Source organism: Caretta caretta, chromosome 11, assembly GCF_965140235.1.
Source record: "Caretta caretta isolate rCarCar2 chromosome 11, rCarCar1.hap1, whole genome shotgun sequence".
NCBI lineage: Eukaryota > Metazoa > Chordata > Testudines > Cheloniidae > Caretta > Caretta caretta.
In genome coordinates, this window is record NC_134216.1 from 54043346 (window position 1) to 54057600 (window position 14255).

A 14255-nucleotide genomic window follows, 5' to 3' on the forward strand; every position below is an offset into this window, starting at 1 on the left:
AGTGTGAATTCATTGTTTCATTTACTATAGCACTATATATTCATATTTAAACAGTATGATGGGAAATATTTAGTTTATATATATCCTTACAGCAAAATGGCTGACCAAGTATTATTTTAATCAACTACAATTGGTTAATAACATAATAAAAGCATCCGGACTGGTTAGTAATTTAGACTGGTTAATAATTAAATCCCAGTGTTCTAATATCATGTACTGCAAAGCGCTGTTGGATACACATTAAAGAGCCACTTGTGGCGTGCCATCCTCAGACTCATTGGTCTAAAGAGTGATTTAGTGCAATGGTAAGTCTTCCCCAAACTGTCAAATTAGTTCAAAAACTCAGGAGTTTTACTCAGTTGTACTAGCAAAGAAATCCCTATGTGAGTAAACCTGTTCACTTTCCATCAATTGCTTTGGAAATCATGCCACTATTTGTTAGCTTTTTTTGACCTTGGTTGGGCAGTAAATATGAGATTTAATGTCCCAGATTGCCAGAAGCAAAATGACTCAGAGGTGATGTGTATTGCTTCCTAATTGGAGTTGCTAAGCACTTTGTCCTTCTATCCACAGTCAGTCAACCAGTGGAATGGCACTGATGTCTGCTCCAGAGAAAACCATTTGTTTATGTGGCAGATCAGGTGCTGTAACATGGAGTTCAGGAATGAAAAAGGGGAAGTTCAAAGCTTTTAGAATGAGACAACATTCATGGACACCTGTTTGCTATCTTTCCAGCTTGGTGCAAGTGCTGGGCAATGGCATATGCAGTAGGAGATTTCAAAGGCACTAATTGCAGTTTGCATAAAAGTCAATGGGAATTAGGTGCCTAACTACAATTGGTGACTATTCTAGAGAATACCATGCTTTTGCTAAGGTTAGTATACACTGTATTGGCTGGCAGAGCATGCAAGTCCCAGTGTCAAATGGCTATATGAATAACAGCAGGACAAATTATTATTTTCAGAGTGTTATGCATGCTGGGAAACAAACACACACATAGGATACCAGAAAGCAATGGAGATAATAGAGACCGAAGGTAACTGGCAAACCTCAGTACAAATGAGCCTCTAGAAGAGATCAAGGTGGGTGGACTAACTTTTTCACTGAAAAAGTTTTTAAGCAAAAACTCTTGGGTCAAATCATTATCTGTTTGACACCCTACGCAACCGCAGTTACTTTTGGGGAGCACCACGAGGGCAGAACTTGGGCCCTCACTTATACTTGAAGGTTAGTTGTGTGATTGCCAGCTCCTGATACTGTTGCCATGAATTGTATAAAGATGGCTAAGATACATATTGTAGCAGCTATCCTTACTTGGGTTACTCAGGTTCAACCTGGGCTTTGCTTATACATGGAAAAAGATGTTGCATTGACATATGAAACTGCTCTGTTTATGTTTGCATGGGGTCTATAAAACAGGCACCCAATGGAACAAGCTAATTGCTCAGCCATATTTAGAAATTCTCTTTTGTGCCTGTAGATCCCATTGGGAAAAATAGGTCAGTCTTAGGGCATGTCTACACTTACTGGGGATTGACGCTGCTGCGATCGATGCACTGGGGGTCAATTTAGCGGGTCTAGTGAAGACCCGTTAAAATCGACTGCAGATCACTCTCCCGTCGACTCCGCCTCTCCACTGGAATGAGAAGTGTAAGGTAAGTCAATGGGAGAGCATCTCCCATCAATGCAGCGCAGTGTAGACGTCACAGTAAGTTGACCAAAGCTATATCGACTCCAGCTATGTCAACAACATAGCTGGAGTTGAATAACTTAGGCCAGCTTACCCCCGTAGTGTAGACAAGGCCTTGGTGACACCAATTTCAAGTTTGAACGACCTTACTAGTCCCATAAGAAATGTGGGGCTTAACAAGAGGAGCAAAACCAAACAACATCCTCTTTATACTGTTTGTATGACTTCCAAACATTTACTTGAGACTAGTTCTTTAAGGTCAGTTTGCAGATAGAATTACAATAGGATTTCTAAGCCATATTACCATGCACTGCCTGTCTTTTATGATTGGGTTTACATCTGTAAAGAAGTCCTCCCCAAAATTCTGAACTCTCTCTTCACAATCTATTTCAATTCGGAGAAATTTCTGAGTCACCAGACTGAATCAGAAGAAAATTTGATTTCTATTGTCCTACAGCCTGTTCAATATTCCACTTTTCTCAAAACAAAACAAACAAACAAAAAAACGAAACTCCAAAATCTACCAAAAAAAAAAAAAAAGCCAGGAAGAACTAAGATCCAACAAAATCCCCACCAGAGATTTTCTGTGTAGGATATGCTCCACAGAATGACCAGAGTAATGCAAAACCCTCCAAATTCTTTGCCACTATGCCCTGGGGGAAAATTCCTTGTGGACTTCAAAGCTGGGGATCGATTAAAATCTGTGTGATCAAGAAATATATATTTTAGTACCTCACAATGCCATTTGTGTCCAATTAAATGGAGGACACATGTAACCCTTCTGCCAGGCCAAGTTGATAGCAGCAAGGGCTGGGTTCAGTACACAGGGGTTCCCTCTCAGCAAAGCAAATGCAAAACTGGCTCGAGCCCCCACCCAGTGACCTGGGAAAATCTTACACACCCTCTGGGCGCCTCAAAGAGGCAATACTTCCCCTCTCGCAAGCACAGAGTCTTGGTGTAGCAGAGAATCTTTAATAACATGAGGTAAAGGACATCAGCATTAAATTGGGGAAACACCACAACTAGTGTTCATTAACCAAACCATGAGCAAAGACCCACCCCAGCAAATTGGGCCACATCCTTTCCCTCGGGTTCTTGAGTCCCAGAACCCAAACGTCTCTTGAGTCCAGCAATCCACAAATCACCCAAAGTCCAAAAAGTCCAGCCCCAGAGTTCAAAAGTTAATCTGCAGAGTGTTACTCCCCAGTCTGGCTAAAAATGTGCTCCGCCAGCCTATCCACGAACAGCACCACTGCACTCTAGATCTTCCGGCTCCCTACTGCTTGACACAATGCTCAGTGATTTCAGCTCATAGTAGTGGGAGCCTTCGTGCTGGTGCACCATAAGGCCAAAGTGAATTCAGCACAGTACCTGTAGCAAGACTCTTAATAGACCCAAAATTAGCTCTGACATTCCACAGTGGAGAGAGACAGGTGCAACTGGTGTTTCAGGCCCTCACAAAGGGGCCCACACCACCAGGTACTAATACCTGTCTCAAGCCTCTCTCAATTCACAGAGTTTTGGAACCCATGTCCCTTGCCTAGCGAGTGCTACTTAGTTGATGGTGAGTCCCTCCATCATAACAAAAGGCCAAGTATAGTTCCAAGCACAGTTCACATAATCAGGGTAATAACAATTTATTCTTCCTGCCCCAATAACAGAGACACTGGGGATCCCACAACAGTCAAAGTGACCATTTTGGGCAGCTATGGCCTCATTCTAGGCGGGGTGGGTGTGCCTATGCAAATGATATTGGCCCCTGAAGTTCTTTTCCACAACTTGCCACACCTCACCACCAGATGTCAGGGCGGAGCTCCTCCTGACTCTGCTTACACACAAATGGATTGAAGTGCATACGGATAGCCTCTACACTTAATGTGAGGGTAATACTCACATAGGCTTTTTGTATTACTGGCTTGAAATTTATATAAACCCACATTTTTGTCTGTTTGTGCTAATAGATGTTTCTGTCCCACAGTAAATCAGCATGTCAGTAGGCTGACTTGGCCACTTCATGGAATCGGCTATTAATCAATACAAAGTAATATGGTATACTACTTGGCATGCTTTAAGAAATACCTATTTTTATTGTAAAATATCTGTATATATTGACAATACATGCATTCTGGAACATTACCAGAACATCTGCTGCAACCCAAAACATAGCTTTCTTCCATTCCATGGCACTTCTAAGGTGTATTGTGAATATTTAGTATTACATTTAATTATTGGGAGACCTGGGTTCAAGTCCCTGCTCTTCCACGGACTTCCAATATGACCTTGGGAAAGTCACATAGGGCCAGATTTTTCAAGGTATTTAGGCACCTGAAAATGCACAGAAGTGCTTAGTGGGATTTTCAAAAGCACCTAGACACCTATTTCCCACTGACTTCCATTTGAAAAATCCACCACTCACCTATCTGTATCTTTACGTGTCTAAATACCTGTAAAATCCTGGTCCCTACCTCTTTTATCCTCATGGGAACTGAAGCACATAGAAATTCCCTACATTATAGAAGTGATGTGAAGACAAATATGTTAAAAACTGTGAATCACTCAGATATTATGATAATGGGGCACATATCGGTAGATAGATGGAAGTCCTGGTATGGGACTCGCTACAATGTCTTTATCTCACGGAAGTGAGCGATACCTACTGATGAGTGAGGTAACATGCATTATGCATTGGATGAATTTCCCCTGCACAGTCATGTTTGAGCCCCCCAGCAGCCTTACTGGCACCCCTCACTTTACTAGAGAGGCAGACCAGCATTCTGGGCAGATATTTTATTCCCAGAATTAGAATGTATACAATTAGCAAGCATGTGCTTTGCCAGGTAAGAAACAAAATTACTGTTTTGCTTCTTGCATGGGAAGGAATGGGTGAGAAGAGCACTTGACACATCTGATTGTTTATAGTGGTAAAATTGGTTAATGCTAACAATTTATGATTGTGTCCATCACAGTCAATTGCAGCAGGTAGTGTTTTCCTTTGTTTGGCCAAAAACAACTAACTATTGTAACAAGGATTGACCCTGTCAGCGCTGCTCAAGGCAGTTAAATATAAGATGTTATCAATGGAAACAAATAGCTAGCCTTTTATTTTTATAGATTGTGGGAGCAGCTTGTTACCATGGCAATGTTGCTTTTCTGTATTTTGAGGCCATAGCTGAGAGGGGCAGGTAACCTCTAAACTTTACCAATGACACTGTGGGGAGAAAATAAAAGACAAATATTAGCCTTTTTGTTGAACAGCATCTGCAGATTTTGGAAAATATCTTAGTGTATCATGTAGGTGGTTATGTGCATTGTTGCATGAATATAACTCAGCTCATTGCTGAGTAGGTAGGTGAGGCAAGGGGTGTGTTAATTATAAAAGCTCATTTCCAAAAATAGTAACTGGGCATAATTAGAAAGGCAGTTCATGAGAAATAATTCAAAAGTTCATTCATAGATATTTCAAATTGGTTTAAGAAAATATTTATACTGTAACATTATTTTTACTTGCAATTTTCTGAGAATGTTTCTTTTTAAATTTTAGATTTTAAAAGTGCAATTCTGCTCTGAAGAGTGACTATGTAAAAATGGAAACTGCTGTTGACTTCAGTGGGTTTACACCTGTGCTTAAATCACCCTTTTGGAACAAGGCTCATTTCCTGAATTGGGGCCTGACTACAGAAGATTTGGGAAGCGCTGTCATTCTTCCCAACCAAACAACTGGCCATCGGGCTGTGCAACAGGTTTTATTTAAAACGTGGATCTGCAAGATGTTGTAAATCCCACTTTCATTATCTGCTACACAAGTGAGAACATAAAGAATATGGATGGATGCCTGGGAACCCTGGAATTTAAATCCTTTTATAGGGGAAAACAAAGGTTCCATTGTAGGAAAAGTCCAATGGGTAAAGAGTTTGAAACTAGTATTCAAAAGGAGCAGGCTCCGCTCATATGATTTGGAACATAGAATTTGTCACATTAGGTAAGGCCAGTCATCCATTCAGTCCAGTATCTTGTTTCAGACCATGACCCATTCCAGTGAGGTCAAATGAAGAAATCCAGCAGCAGGCAGTTCTGAACCTGCCCCCAGGACAAGCTTCCTCACAACTCTCCACTAGTTAGACGTTAGTGTGACACTGCACCCTACATTCTTCATAGTGATATTATTATGATATGATTATGGCATAATTATGGTGCATTTTGTAAAAGAAGGGTCATGTAGGGTGTCATTGGAAAAGTTATGATTTGCTGAATATGGTTATCCTATTTGTATGCATGTATGATTTTTGTATCTGAAGTTATGAATATTGACTATGTATCTGTATTTCACATATAGTCACACCTGTGTGATAGATGGAAGCATCTTGCCTAGTGGGTAACTAGCTGATTGTGAAGAGCCCATTCAGGGTAACGGGCCATTAGGGAAAACAACAGGCCTTAGAAACAATGAGGAGTCTGGTGGCACCTCAAAGAAGTCTGAAGAAGTGGGTTTTTTACCCACGAAAGCTAATGACCAAATAAATCTGTTAGTCTTTAAGGTGCCATTGGACTCCTCATTGCTTTTGTGGATACAGACTAACACGGCTACCCCTCTGATAATAGGCCTTAGGAGAAGCTTATCCCCTACCTGGTGAACTTTCCTGTGGACTTTTAGGCCAGCCTGTAAGTAACGGCTGCTATGACTTTGCATGTGACCAGACCACATGTCTCTGGACTCCATTTGGGTACCTGCATTTTTTCACAAACTGGGCGGGGAACTGTTTTTGGATCAAAAGGTCCCTGCCCTATGCTAAAGCTATATAAGGTAGGGAGTGACATCATCTGTTGATCTTCACTCCCCCACAACTCAACATCTAAGAGAAGCTCCGAAAGAGAAGGACTTGAAATGGGGGTGGGGAGCCCAACCTGCAAAGCAAAAGCAGCTTGTCCTGTAAGAATCTGCAGCCTACTTGTATCATCAAATTAGCTCACCAGGGTGAGAAATTACTAATTCATATCCAATCTTTCTAGTATTTCAAGCTTAGTTTGCAGTTTTGTTTATTTACTAGGTAATCGGCTTTGATCTGTTAACTACAAAAGATAGAATACAAATGATAGTAAATAAACTTGTTTTGTATTTTAACCTAAACCAGCGTGCCTTTAAGTGAAGCATCTGGGGGAAAAAGCCTCAGCTTGGTTACCACAAGTGTGCGTATTCCTCTCCACATTGAGAGAGGGGCGGACATATTAATGAGCTTACACTGTACAAATCCCTGTGCAGTGCAAGACAGTATAATTCTGGGTTTATACTCCGGGTGGGGGCTGGAAGGCATGCGTGCCTGGGGAGCTGGGAAATGGGCTGGTGTCTGCTGTTTGCACTCGGGTAGCCCAGTTTGGGTGAGTGGCGCCACCTGCTGTCGTGCTGGGTGATAACAGGGCCTGGGTGAGACAGGCTCTGCCCCCAGCCCAGCTGTGTGTCTTAGAGGAGCACAGTGGTTCCCACAGCTCCCAGACTGCACCCCAAGGGTGACAACCCATCAAAGTTAGTTTATGCCCCAAAGCTTTATATTCCTTCTAAAGTGACTTTAAAATTAGGGTGACCAGATGTCCTGATAAAATCGGGACTATCCCGATTTTTAGGTCTTTGTCCCACGTCCCGACCGATGCACAGTCGGGACGTCATTTGTCCTGATATTGTGGCTTGGCTGCTCCGGGTTTTTTTTTTTTTTTTTTGCTTCAGCAACTCCGGCTGCTTTTTTTTCTTTTTTCTGGAATGGGAATAAAAACTTTCTGAAAAACAAGACAAGATTTTTTGCAGCCCAAGGAAGCTGGTCCAAGGCAAACAAGACTTCTTGTAACGTTGGCCATGAAAACCACTTAGATTGTGAATTACCCATCTGCAGGCCTGGAACAGGAACAATGCAGACCTCATATTTGGACTGATGTTACCATTTAATGTGCTTTCCAGCAAACCATTCATAAAATTCATGGCTGCAGCTGATCCCAGTTACTGTGCTGCTTTTAGCACATTTGTCTCGGAAAGGCTATTTCACAACTTTATGAAACTGTGCATGGAAAAATAATGCTTGACCTAAAGCAAACTAAGGACCTTATGTTCCCATCCTTAGCGGTATGTGGAGCAATGGTCAAATAGTCAATTACATGCCACTGACAGCATATTGGGCAGGTTTCCAATCTTTCCCTCTCTAAAACATGTAGCCCCAGCAAACAGACTGCTCTGTAGCATTAGATCTGCTCCCTTTGAAGTAAGTGGCAGTTATGCCACTGATTTCAATGGGAACAGGGTGAGACCCAAAATACAGAGCTGGATGAGCTCAGACACACCCTTATTTCAGTGAATTCTGATTTCTAGCTATTCCCCCAATCATTACTTGCTTCTCCCATTTACTATGTTTCCTCAGAGACATTGCGTGACTAGGGATTTAGGTACTTAGGCAAAATTCTCTCTCTAATAAAAGGAGGCTTGTTTTATTTTGGGTTAAAAACAAAATTGAATGGATTTTTATTGCTGATGGAAGGTGACTAATTGACAGCCCTAGAGGCTGCAATCCTCTCTATATCCATAGATCAAATACAGCAGAATCGACAGCAGTGCAAGCTTTCCCACAATGTCCTTCAAAGCAAGCAACTAGGGCAAAATCAGGGCATGGGGGAGGATGTTCTTGTGATTAAAACACAGGACTGGGAGTCACAAGATCTGGATTCTATTCCCTGCTCTGTCCCAGACTGTGTGAGACCACAGACAAGTCACTTCACTGTTCTGTGCTTCAGTTTTCTCATTTTTAAAAACTTACTCCCCCAGGACCATTTGGAAGCATACTTCATGTTTGCAAATTGCTTTCAGATCCTCAGAGAGAAGGCAATATGCAACTACAAAGTATGTTATACTTGTGTTTCCACATATATTTAGTATCGGACCTTTCTGCTAGGACTGGCAATAAGAGGGTCTTTATTGTGCAGCTATTTATCCTGAGGTGGACAGCTATCTACTAGAAACTGCATTGAGCCTAAAATAGGATTTTGAAAATGATTGCTCACCTGATGGTGTTGTGTTGTTAGAAGAGGCTGATCTCCCCCCACTCCTCCCCCGCAAGTCTCTGCCCTGGTTTCATTGCATTAAATAACACCATTTGTGTAGTAAAGGATGGTGTTTCTATCAACACATCATGCTTGTACACACAGCACTAATCTGAAGCAAAAATGGAAGTGCCATTGAAATTACACTGGTAGAAAACCTTATTTCTAAACTTCCCTTAGACTTGAATAAACGGGTAGTGTGAGGAATGTAGAAGGATAAATAGGTTATGGGAAGAAAAATGTGTTTGCAACGTTGCTTCATCCACTTTTCGAAGACAGATTTGCCACCACACTTCTACTGTAGAGAGACGGAGATAAAGGATGCTCTCATAAATAAAGTGCTAGAGGCCATGCCAGTGTCTTCTTACTTAGTGCACCTGCTTCTCCTCACACATCAAGTCAAGCACAAAAAAGTCTCCTGAGAACATCAGAAAATGCAAAATAGTCCCCGACCTAAAAACAACAGCCCCAATGACCACGCTAGGAGAACTAACAGCTACACCATGCGTAAAATTTCCATGTCATATGGAAAGCTCAGACCCAGTCTCATCCTCACAGAGTGGCAGGTGGATCCAAACTAATTCAGTTTGCCTCTATATTTGTGAAAGAATATTTTCATGATGAAAATTCAAACGTCAGGGAAAATTCTTGACTGTATTAGGAAATGAGACAGCTGCTATGGTGAGCTTTGGCAAGAAGCGATGTTCTGTAATTGAAATATCCAACCTCTAGCGTGTACCTACTCAAAACATGTCTTCAGCCCTGGTAAAATTGATACAGACAGAAGCTTCTTAGTTAGTAGAGCCAGCACTGGATGCCTTACTTTTCTATATATGGACAATTTCTGGCCTTCAAACATACAGTTCACAGAATTAGACCAACCAGGGAGACAGAAGAGACAACTGTGTTTATTCAGAATAAAAAGATGGATCTCATTCTCCTTTTGCTGAACTATTTAGAGGAAATATTCCTTCCAAATCTAGATTTTTGGCTGCATATCTTTATCAAATACACACTGCAATGCCTGTTTTGCAGGTACACACAGCTGTTTGAACTTTGTGAGTCTGTCATTTTTGTTTGCTTTGCATCTTCACGACCAGAAGCAGCTTTTAGTTACAATTCCAGTCCTGAAGAGCAACATTCCCAGTCTTTTAAAGTCTGAAATGTTAAATAGATTCTTCACTCTGAAAATGTGCCTATTACTCTTTGCCTGTTGAAAAAGAGTTTTTTTTGCTTGCACTGAAACATTGGAAATCTCTTTCAGTCCTTGCTAATCTGATAGATAATGTCTATTAAGATGTTAGGGGAAGAACAAAAACCAAAACCTCAAGCATTCAAGGCTTCCCCTGTACATTTCATAGACTGTAAACAAAGTTTCATCTGACTCAGGCAGGCAACTGTAATTGATCCCATTACAGTTCAACTCACTGTGAAAAACCCGAAGAAGCTTTTAGGTTTATGCTCCTTGTTTTCTAGATTACCTATGGCATTTGCCACTTGAAATAATATATTTTTTTCTTCCCTTTTACTTTGTTTTATTTATTGTAGATATCTGGGATGCCATGCGGCTTCCTGCTTAGGATCCTGGTTTGATTAGTCTGCAATTCCAAAACTACATGCAAGAAACCTGTAACCTCCCGCCCAGCAACAAATAACTAGAGTACATGGAGAAAGCTTAAAGCAAATAAGGATTATAGCAGCCATCAGTCTTTGTAAAAGCTAAATAAGAGACTTCAGTGCAAAAGACACAAACCTAAAAATAAAAAAAGTAATGTCATATTGCTCATGAACACAAAGGTTTGCACCTACACAATTCCCAGTTAAATAGTGCACATCATACAGAATACATTTGGCAGACTTCTGACTCATTGACACCCTGGACTAATTCCTAATTGTAGAAGTAAGGGATCAGATTAATCAGCAAAGACTTATAGAAGGCTTGTTCCTTGGTAGATTTGGTGTATCAATTTGCATTTCTAGCAAACTTTCTATCGTGTGACTAGTTGTAACTTTCTCTGATTTGCATGAAATAGAATAAGTTCTCTGTAACCAAAATGGGTTGCTTTGGATCAATTTCACCTCCAGAGGCATGAAGCAAGGGAGGAAGTTATTTTCCATAATAGACTTTTGGAACAAGATAGATTTTTATGGGCAAGTCACTTTTCACACACAGATTCACTTTTTCACCCTATGTAAAGAGTCCAACACTTGAATCAGATCATACTTTGTCATCGCTGACATTTCAATATCCTTTTATTTATCTCACATCTCTTTCCCTATTGCATTCACCTCAGGCAGACACACAAGCAGTGAAATGCTGTACAGAATTCTGAGAGTATTTATTTAAAGCTTTTGCTTTCCAGACAAATGAATAAGAATTGGTTACTAAGCATAAACTAAATGACAGAAATCTTGAAATTACAGAATCTGTGGCACCCGCTATCTTCTCTACTTGTGTATCTATTCCCACTTATTTAATTCTACTTCTTCCTCATTGAGAATGATCTCCAGTCATTTATACTTAATTTTACCATTTAATTCACACTTAATCACCCATCAATTTAGGATTAGTAATATTACCTACTAATAATACTTTATGTTTGTATAGCCCTGCTCATCTCAGAAACACAAAATGCTATAAAAACAAATTAAAGTCACATAACCCTCCTGTGATGGCTTATCCTGTTTTGCAGATGGAGAAACAGAGCCACAGAAGTGAGGCGACTTGCCCACATCACAAAATCAATCCATGGCTGAGCTGGGTAGAGAACTCAGGTCTAATTCCTGTCCAGCACTCACAGCTAGGAATTGCCTCTCAGCCTCACTTAAATTGTCACTCTTTGTCTTGCAGAGCACATGGACTCACTCAATTCACTCCCACACTCTGGCATTGGAAGAAAGCAAGTTAGCTTCCATGTTAAAGAAATACATAAAATACATGTAATTAAAAGTATTAATTAGGTATTTGGGGAATGCTCAGGCTTTATAGTTAGATGCTGTACTCTGTTAGGTCTGAAGGATTTAATTGCAGATGTTTCTCTCTGACCAAAGCCAGGGGAATTCTACAGCTGGAGCATCTAGCACCCCTGATTATTTAAGTTGCCTGACCTTTCCCTTTATAGGATCCAGTTTTCAGTTGCTTATAACTTATAAGGGCCTGAGACCTCCGGACCCTAGAGCCCAGCCTACAGCGTGAGCCCAGAAATCTACATTGCAATGAAATAGCCCCTTAGCCCGAGCACTGCAAGCCAGAGTCAGCTGGCACAGGCCAGTCAGGGCTGTTTCATTGCGGTGTAGATATGTCCATACAGCCTGGAAGAGAACTCAAGATTTCTGAGTCTTAGCATTCCTCTGCTGTCAGCAAGTACCTGTGAAACCCACTGGCAGAGCAAGGCAGAGGTTCTGTGGAAAAAATACAATGCAATCATGTAAATTAAAGACTGTATCATAATGCATACTGTGACAAAGTTCCTCCTCTACCTTGGTGGGTCTTGTGCTTATTGGCGGATTTGCTCGCCTCGGAGATTCACAGCAGCCCTCAGTTTGGCTGTTTTCATGAACCCACAGTCCAGCTCAACTGCTCCTGTGTCTGATCAGGAGTTGGGAGGAACCCGGGCCCGCCCTCTACTCCAGGTTCCAGCCCAGGGCCTGTGGAATGTAGCTGTCTAGAGTGCCTCCTGGAACAGCTGTGCAACAGCTACAACTCCCTGGGCTACTTCCCCATGGCCTCCTCCCAACACCTTCTTTATCCTCACCACAGGATCTTCCTCCTGGTGTCTTGTACTCCTCAGTCCTCCAACAGTCCGCGTTCCCACTCTCAGCTCCTAGTGCCTCTTGCTCCCAGCTCCTTACACACGCACCACAAACTGAAGTGAACTCCTTTTTAAACCCAGGTGCCCTGATTAGCCTGCCTTAATTGATTCTAGCAGCTTCTTGATTGGCTGCAGGTGTTCTAATCAGCCTGTCTGCCTTAATTGTTTCCAGAAAGTTCCTGATTGTTCTGGAAACTTCCCTGTTACCTAACCCAGGGAAAAGGGACCTACTTAACCTGGGGCTAATATATCTGCCTTCTAGCCATCTGGCTCGACTCTGTCACAGTATGTACAAGGAGGCTGAATTAACTTTGTGCAAGAAACCATAATACTGGTATTTCCTAACATTGAAGTACTTCACTTTGAACCTTACTGTTCTTTTCTGGAGGGGTTTTCGTTGTAGTTGTTTTTAGTGTAATTCACTGTGGGACAGCACAGTAGTTGCACATGCAGATCCCGATTCAGTTGTACTTTCCCAAGCTTGACAGAGAGAAATGGGGAACAAATGGCCTCTAAGTATAGCTAGGAAAAGGGAAGGTAGAACAGGCCAGAAACATTTCAACAAACCTTTTTCTCTGGTTTAAAAAAAATGCCACTTTGTCAAAACAAATACGTTTCTGTGAAACATTTCTGCATAGACAAAATGGCATTTTTCAACCAGAAAAATAGTTTGTCAATTTTTTTTCCAACCAATCAAATATAATATGCCTGGAACTGGTATCTCCACTGTCCTTTAGCATCCTCTTGGGAGTTCGATCGTGCTTGTTTTGCAAAGATCTGAGAAGAAAAGTAAGATGTAGGAACCCAGAGGCCGGTACGGACAACAGACTCTCTTCCTAAGCTCCCCAGCCCCTAAAGGATGCTGCTGCCCTACATGTGTCCAGCCCACTCTTCAGGACCTGGGGCATGGCCTTGCCTCTGCCTCACATCCTATGGGACAGCATGCTCCCCTGTGAATACATGTTGGGAGCAGTCTGTTTACTTAAACAGGGCCCATAGCCTCCTTCCCCAGAGCACCCCCCCCCCCCAAAAAAAAAAGCCAGTTAGTGGCTGGCCCCACATGTTTTCCAGTTCAATATCAGGTCCAGTCACTTGTAAATAATTCATTCTCCCATTTAGCTTTAACTTGTTAACTAATCACATTAATATCATTCTAGTGGGAGAAGTTTCTTCCTCACTCCAGGAGTTAGTGCCTGGCTTGTGTTCAGTCAAACTTCTTTCCACCTCACTGCTCATCCCTTTCTCCAGATCATTGATGAATGCATTAAATAACCATCTTAGCACATAACCTTGAGGAATGAATGACCTTATTAACCTCCTTCCACACGGACTACTGACCATTTCTAGTCTCTATGTCCAGTCTCTTAAAGAGTTTCTAAACCATTTTGCCTCTTACCTCGTGACTACCAGTTTCTTTAAGAGCCTCTTAGGAGAGACTTTATCAAAGACTTTTGCCTGTTTTCCCATATCCACTAAGAGGTTTGGTGACCCATCCATGTGAGGGGTTAGGATTTGGTGGGGAAATGACTAGTCCTCATGTCAAGGAGCAAAAGGAGTCAGACACAGTATCTTGAGCTAAGAGTCACATGACTAAAGGAAGCCACTGCAACAGCTTTCAGCTGGTTTCATTGCAGGGAAACCACTTCTTTAGCATTTGTACAGGATGTTCAACATGCCTT

The 14255-nt window shown here is 41.7% G+C and overlaps 1 long non-coding RNA gene across 1 annotated transcript; it reads left to right on the plus strand.

The window, feature by feature from the left end:
* The first annotated feature begins 580 nt into the window (after window positions 1-580).
* LOC142068461 (uncharacterized) lies at window positions 581-6764 on the plus strand. Its single transcript, XR_012664292.1, has 3 exons — window positions 581-874; window positions 965-1082; window positions 5232-6764. It is a non-coding gene; the product is annotated as an uncharacterized LOC142068461 (long non-coding RNA).
* The last annotated feature ends 7491 nt before the right edge of the window (window positions 6765-14255 follow it).